The sequence below is a fragment of the Microtus ochrogaster genome, chromosome 1 (genome assembly GCF_000317375.1).
Source record: "Microtus ochrogaster isolate Prairie Vole_2 chromosome 1, MicOch1.0, whole genome shotgun sequence".
Taxonomy (NCBI): Eukaryota; Metazoa; Chordata; class Mammalia; order Rodentia; family Cricetidae; genus Microtus; species Microtus ochrogaster.
In genome coordinates, this window is record NC_022009.1 from 99142961 (window position 1) to 99151168 (window position 8208).

Consider the following 8208-nt stretch of genomic DNA (forward strand, 5'->3'; position numbering starts at 1 on the left):
CAGCTTTGGTGCCTGTCCTAGAACTAGCTCTGGTAGACCAGGCTGGCCTCGAACTCACAGAGATCCACCTGCCTCTGCCTCCCAAGTACTTGGATTAAAGGTGTGTCACACCACTGTCCAGTGCATAACACTTCTAAGATCACGGTGAGTGCTCTCTCAATCTCGCTCCCTTTCTTCTTTTCCCTGTTCCCCATTATTGTTACTTATTGATAGCTTATACTGCTGTTCTAGGCTTTAAATTTAATCTACATGTACTGAGCCATATTTTTCACATATTTTGTGCCTGTATACTTTAATATTTCTCTTTCAATTTGTAGGGCATTAATATAGACCTCAAAGATCATCTTTATCCTTCTATATTTTGAAAATATTTTTATTCACAATAAACGATTCATTGTCTCATTTATGTTTGTATATGAATCAAAGAGAGGGAAAGGCAAAAAGAAAGGGAGGTATATGGCTATTTATGAATGTACTAGCAGTATTTAATTGCTTTAACAAAATATTTCCATTCAAATTACCAGTCTCGGGTGTAGGAGTGTGGGTCAGTGGCAAAGCACGTGCTTAGCATGTGTGAACTGCCCCTGGGTTGTTCAGTATGAAGATCATGAGCTGTATTCATTTGAATCCTATTCATCATTCTGGCAGGCTCTGCTATCCTGGCCCACTGTACTAACTCTTAAGGAATTGGGTGGAACTAGAAGCTCACCTGTGATTTGTGAAAATCGTTTTAATGCATTTGTCTGTCACAAGCATGCTACTCCCTATTGCTGGGTATATGACTTTATCATTAGTACAGTTAATAACCTGATAATAATAATAATAATAATAATAATAATAATAATAATAATAAATGAAGATGGGATGACAGCAGGGTTTGAAGTACTTGTGGTAGTGAGAGGTAAAGTGACTGGAAAGCTTCACACAGCATCCTGGGTCATCTGTGCCCGGAAGCAGAGGTCATAACCAAAAATGGTCAAAGCCTGTGAAGGTGAAATATGAGGTATCTCTGGTCCAGTCACTGAAGGAGTTCTAGGAAGCTACGTCCTAATGACCTAGGGTGGATTCTGATTCGCTGGGCACAAGAGCTGTACCACCAACTCTGTAAGGTTCAAACTTCTCCATACCCACAGCCTGAGAGCTGAAACCCTAGACACACTAAAAGCAGAGAAGCAGCTTTGGAAACTGCTCATTATTGCCATGTGTGTAAAACGAAAGGAACCCACTCAAAAAAATCTCACATGGCTGGAAAACACTGCTGTGGGACTTGTCACTTGTACTGATTTAATAAAATGCTGATTGGCCATTAGCCAGGCAGGAAGTATAGACAGGGCAACCAGAACAGGAGAATTCTGCGAAGAGGAAAGAAAGGTTCGGTCTGCAGTCATCACTCAGACCAAGAGGAAGCAAGATGAGAAAGCCTCACTGATAAAAAGATACCAAGCTACATTGCTAACGAGAATTATGGGTTAATGTAAGATGTAAGAGTTAATTAATAAGAAAGCCTAAGCTGATAGGCCAACGAGTATATAATTAATATAGTACTCTCTGTGTTCTTTGGGACTGAACAACTGTGAAACCTGGTAAAACAGAAACCTCTGTCAACAATACACTTAAGGAATTTTTCAACATACTTAGTCATCAGGTAAATCTAAATCAAAATGACTCTGAGATACCATCTCACACCAGTAAGAATGGCTAAGATCAAAAATATTGATGACAACTTATGCTGGCGAGGATATGGGGTAAGGGGAACACTGCTCCATTGCTGGTGGGAATGCAAATGTGTTCAGCCACTTTGGAAATGAAATTTGGGAATCAATCTACCTCAAGGCCCAGCATACCACTCTTTGGCATATAACCAAAGGATGCACAGTCATACCACAAGGACATTTGCTCAACTATATTCACAGAAGCATTATCCATAATAGCCCAAACCTGAAAACAACCTAGATGCCTCTCAAATGGATAAAGAAAAAAAAAGTGGTATATTTATACAATTGAGTATTACTCAGTAGTTAAAATAATAATAATAATGGCATCTTCAAATTTGTAAGCAAATGGATGGAACTAGAAAAAAACATCCTGAGTGTGGGAACCCTGCCCCAGAAACATGGTATGCACTCACTCATAAATGGATATTAGACATAAAGCAAAGGGTAACCAGGCTACAACCCAAAATGCCTTAGACACTAAACAACAAGAATGAATGTCCATAGGAAGGGAAATAGATAAGATCTTCTGAGTAAATTGGGAGCATGGGAGTCAGGAAAGGGTAAAGGGGTGGGAGTGACAATCTGAGGAAAAGGATGGTTGAGTTGTGGGATGGACAGAGAGGGAGAGCAAGGAAAGAGATATCTTGGTAGAGGGAGCCATTATGTGATTCGGAAGAAACCTGTGTTAAGGAAATACCAATAATACTACTACTCCTACAATTATTACTACTACTATTGCTAACGATGATGTAATAATAATAATAACAACAACAACAACAACAACAATGGGATTACAGCAGTACTTGTAACACCAGTAGTGATAAAAAGGTGACTGGATTTTATTGCAAGCTTGTCGTACCACATTTCTTTCTTTTATTCAGTCTTTCTGCATTCCCTGCTCTACAGCTGAGCCCACGATATTCAGTCATTCCCAGCTTTTCATGGAACTCAAAGAGGACAGCCTTCACCTTGCCTGAATCTGCTGTTTCCTTCACAGGCAAATTATACACAAAGAAGTATAAATTCAATGATGGTGGACATAACTACAAAGAATAGGTGTGGGGAGAAAAAAAAGAAGGATAAAAATGTAATATGAATATTCTCCTAATATCCAACTGATATAGACATGTCTAAATTTTAATTTAAAGCAATTCAAGTGATTATTTTACCATGGCTTAGTTTTAATTTTATTGGTAGGTAATAATACAAATTTCAAGGACATATATTCTCAAAGCTCATGTGAAGAAAGATAATTCGCATGGTTCATTACTACAGCTGGCTATCTTCCTTCTTTGATCACTAACGTTCCATGTAGGCTTGTGTGTATGTGTGTGTGTGTGTGTGTGTGTGTGTGTGTGTTTATTCAGGAAATCATATCAAACAAGAACTAGACATTAATTTATTTTTTCAAATATATTTTTTCCACATTATATTTCAAATTTCCCTTCAGATTTAACATTTTCTAAATGATTTTTTTTTGTATAAAGCACTGCTTGTTTATGTAATCCTTCTGTTCTAAACTAGATCTTGATACACATGCAAATGCAGAGCTTTATGTGTTGTTTTACTATTGAACCTTGTCTATATATCTATCTGTGTGCCTGCATGCTCATATATATTCAGGTACATGTGAGTATGGGTGCACATGCTGCTTGGGTCTATGCTTCAGATGCCATCTACAATGGCTTTAATATAATCCCTCCTAGACTTGCAATTCGCCAAACAGGCATTCCTGGTAGCTGAAGAGCTCCAAAGAGACTCCTGTGGTTGTATGAATATACCTATATGGTTGGCTTTTTTTTTTTAGGGGGACTTGATCGGGGGAGGGGCAGGGAAATGGGAGGCGGTGGCGGGGAGGAGGCAGAAAACCTTAATAAATAAATAAAGTAAAAAAAAAAAAAGAGTTCCAGAGACTAAAGTCAACCACTTGTTGACAGTACCCTATTTTAATTCTTAGTCATCATCACAGTCTGTTCACCTTGTCCTGGGAGCAGCCCCACAGTTCTTACTGTAGCTCTCATAATTGCTATCTTTTATATTGTTTACATGGAATCTGAATTTGGAAAGATACTGATAACATGTTATCTGGCAGACATTCTCTTCCCAGCTATCATAGTGCTGCTTTGTTTGAGATATGCTTAGTACTTCCTGATCTACTTATCCCTAAGCACAACAAGATCCTCTACTACAAAACGCAGAAAAAAATATAGTGAGAAATACTGGATTTTAAATACTATTCCTCCTTTAAAGGTTGCTGTTTGTACAAGCTAAAGGGATGGCTACGTAGCTTAGCTGGTAAAGTGTAACTAGCATCAACAAATCTCTGGGTTCAATCCTCAGTTACATATGGCAGGACTGGATGGAGAAGAGGACAGAAAGTTCATTTCTAGCTACAAAGCAACTCTGAAACAAGCCTGGACTACATCAGATACTCTCTTGAGCTATCTTAATGTGGGGGCAAGGAGCTAGTGAAGGCACTTGTTGCTAAGCCTGAGAGCCCAAGTTAAATCCCTGGAGTCTACAAAGAGGTAGGAACAAGTGACCCCTGCAATTGCTTTTCTGTTCTCTGTAATTCCATCGGGGGATTGCCTACACAAAGTACAAACACAATTTAAAACGAAATGTTGAAAAAGTACAAATATTAATTGAAATGAAGGTGAAGTATATTTATATGCTAGATTTCAGAATTACATTATTGAAAACAAACCAAATGATGCACACAAACCAAAGCAAGTCACTGAATGTTTCATTCCTGTGTCCAACAGCATTATTTACATAATCTTAGCATCATGCCACATATCTAGATTTAATAGCATCATACTGACACCATTATTTACAAACGTAGAAATAGTTACCCAGACATAAAATATTCATACATAATGGATTAATATAATACAAGAATGAGGAGAAATAGACATATAAAGAATTTCTCTTCATTCCGTTTACTACTAGAGACACGACTTGGAGCAATTCATGTGTTCTGTGAGATTTACTTCTCCATCTGCACAATGGGGGCTGATTGCAATAACAGCTCATCATGATCGCTGCAGCTATCACAGATCAAACATCAGAAAGTTCTCTGTGTATTTGTTTCAAACTGTTAGCTAATTTAATTAACACTAGAGAGGTCATAGTCTAATGTGCCCAGCATCCACAATCTTTTACATGTCCACTTAGACGTAGGAGAGACAAGTCATTCACTAATCATAAGGTTATTATAAAACCATCTTGTTTATCATTCAAAAGAGACAAACGTTAATCAGTCAATTAAAAATGCCACAAATTGAGAAGTGCAACACGTTCCCTCTGAGCTCAGGATGTGTGGAATATTGGGAAAGCAGGGTTAGATGACCAGAAATAATAACGATAATTAAACTCATAGATCTCTGTTGGATACCTATTAGCTGTATGCATGTAAGGACATGAAAAATATATCTACTGGATTTAATTTATACTTATTAAAATAGAATCCAAGTAAAACATAAACTCAGGTTGTATTTTATGGTCTGAATATGAACCCAACCGCTCCAGGCTCATGGCTGCTAGTGCTGTTTGAGGAGAAACCATATATGCTGAGTGGTGGGTCACACGTTTGTGACTTTCTACATTCCCCCTTGAGCATCGCCAAATCATGCCTAAACGTTTTGCTTCCTGATAGTCATGAGGTGATTGGTTTCGGTGTTTTCCTTCTGATGCCACCCTGATCTGCCTCACAAGGAGCATTAATAACAGAGTCAAGGGAGCGAGAGTAGAACCCTCTAAGACCTGGTGCCTCGAAGGATCTTCTCTCTGATATTTACATCTCCCTTTTAAAACTTGTAACTAAAGAGCTTTATTTTCACTGAGTTATCTGGAGGGCACCATATATCAGTGTCACTGCTCCCTTGCTACCTCGTCCGGTTGGCGTAGTGAGTGTTATAAAACATACAATGAAAAGAACCATTTCCATCTACATCATCATAAAAAAGTTAAAGAGAAAACTCAATGAAAGGGGCAATGGAGTTTTCAGAGTAAAAGGAGGCCCGTAGTTCATCTAAAAAATAACCAAAGGAGGATAAAGGAGGGTGAGTGTGAAATTGAGCACCACCCCAGCACACATACCTGTGGTCCAAGTCGGCCCCGGCGCCGGAAGCTTCCAGATCACTATGACCCGGTCTTTTGTGCCTGCTGACTGAGAAGCACGTAGAGCCTCTCTTTGATCCACTCTCGGCTGTAAGGCTTGTAGGTCTGGGTGTCTTCTAGGAACACCAGGCAGATGAGGTTCACCATACGGTCAATAAACTCAAACAGCTGACCGATCCCATACGTGATGGACTGACCGGGAGGGTTCATCCGCTTCAGGTGTTCTTCGTACATCCTACAGATGCCTTCCATGCATTCATTCACGGATTCGTACTCAGCGTAGGTTCGGCCTTCAGGCCTCTGAGTAGCCTGCACCAGCAGCTTGACGGGAGTCATCACAGCCTAAGCAAGTCTGTGGTGGAGCCAGCACCGTGCTTGCACGAGCTCGGCGGCAACGCCCCTTACAGCTGGGTCTCGCGAGAGTTGCTGCTCCAATGCAGGCATGCACTGCGCATGTGAGGAAGTCGGTCTCAGCATCCAAAGACTGACACAGACAGCGCATTTCAATGTTAATGGTTCCATAGTCGTCAAAGCGGCTGATTATCCAACTCTGGGCTTGGAGTTCTCGAGAGACAATCTCTGTAAGGAATTATATTGGCTCAATGCACTTGTTTTTATTTAAATAACCTTTGCTAAATATGTTTTAGAATGAAGTTGTTTAAAGTCATAGTCACCAAAGCAGAGTACACAAGCCAAGTCCATATTTACACACTTCTCTTTGCCACAACAACATGAATTTATTCAACCTTGTTTGCAGCTCTCATTAACTTCACCTAATTGTTAATACTGTTTTATAAATATTTGCATAATGTTCTTTCTTCAGACTGTAAACCTCATTTCAAAGTATGTGTTAATGCACTATTCTACTTTGCAAAGAATGTGAGGTTGTCTTTAATACAGGGTAATTCACAAATTTCCCTCCTTTACTTTTTCTAAAAGATTTAATAAGAAGAATAAATTAGAAAACTATCAAGTGATAACAAAAGAAAGCTATTTTTATGCTCTGTGGATTGCGAGAACATTGCATATTGTTAATCTGTACCATAAAAGGAGGCAGTATCTACCAGCTACATCTATTGAAGGAATGTTTTAATTTACAATAAAATACAGAACTGGGGCAAATAAGAATCTATCAATTAACATCACCTTAAAAACCACTTTATAAAGAGAATGCCATCATTTCAAACACGTGTTTTCTAAAATTGGCGAAAATGAATGCATAAGCACCATCAATGGGCCCTTTAACAAAGAGAAGCAGATCTTATTAGTGACAACTCACAGCCAGGAAAAGGAACAAAGAGATATTGACGTTTCACGCAGCACTTTTATTTTTATAGGGCAAATAATTATATAAATGGTTTTTCAATACTTAAGTTAAACAGACGTATATATGAGGATGATTAAAATAATTTTCTCAGGAAAGGTTTTTAAGGAGTGAGACGCTCCAGGAAAAGGACATTACAGTTGGTTCTGACCCCAGGCCCTGGGCTCCCGTGGCTGAGTTGAATAAGCTTGCCATTAACTCAGACCTCGTAAAATTTCTGTTCTCCTTTCTATGTTATGAACCCTAACAGAATCTGCATCCCATAATTCACATGCGGCCCAAGTTTTAGGATTTCCAGCAGCACAACCAGAATTCGTTTAATGAGGCTAAATTAGTTGCTGGCAGCAGCTACCTTGGTCATTTTATCCAGTTTCCTAAGAAAAGTAAGAGTAAATAAGTTGTTAGTAACAAGTGGACTCCAGGTCGTGTACACCAGTGGAGGAAGTGACCAGTGAAAACAAAGGAGTGAAACACTAAATGCACAGAGTACCTCACAATGAAGGTACTAAAACAGCTGCCGCACTCTCAACCCACTTCCCTGGCATCGAGGTGATCTTAAATTTCAGAGTACCCGATCGCTATTGACCACAGGACAGGAGCATAGCCTGAGTGACAAGGGGTTCTGGTGGCCGTGATTTAGCAATGGTGGAGGTGAAGGCCACTGCCTAGTACCCTGAAGTTTTCTTTGTTACACACCTAAAGTATTTTATTCCAAAGTACTACTCAGACATTCAATGTTTTGTTGTTTTTTTGTTTGTTTGTTTGTTTGTTTTCTTTGTGTGTTTTTCTAACAGGTAACTTTTTTTTCATAACTTCCTTGTTTTCAAAATCGAGGCAGGTCCCAGTGTCTCTCTCTTCCAGCTGCCTGCAGCTACTATTTCTGGCTGTGTACTGCCATGTTCCTGGCCATGGTTACAATAGGCTAAACCCCTGACACTATAATCAAGATCCAGCTAAATGCTTTCCTCTGTAAGAGTTGTGGTATTGGTTTCTTATCATAGCAATGCAACACCAAATAAGACAGCGTCTGTGTTTTTCTTGCTTACA

The 8208-nt window shown here is 39.2% G+C and overlaps 1 pseudogene; it reads right to left on the minus strand.

Moving 5' to 3' along the window:
* LOC101991590 overlaps positions 1 to 6222 on the minus strand; it is a 28620-nt pseudogene extending 22398 nt beyond the window's left edge.
* Positions 6223 to 8208: the final 1986 nt, after the last annotated feature.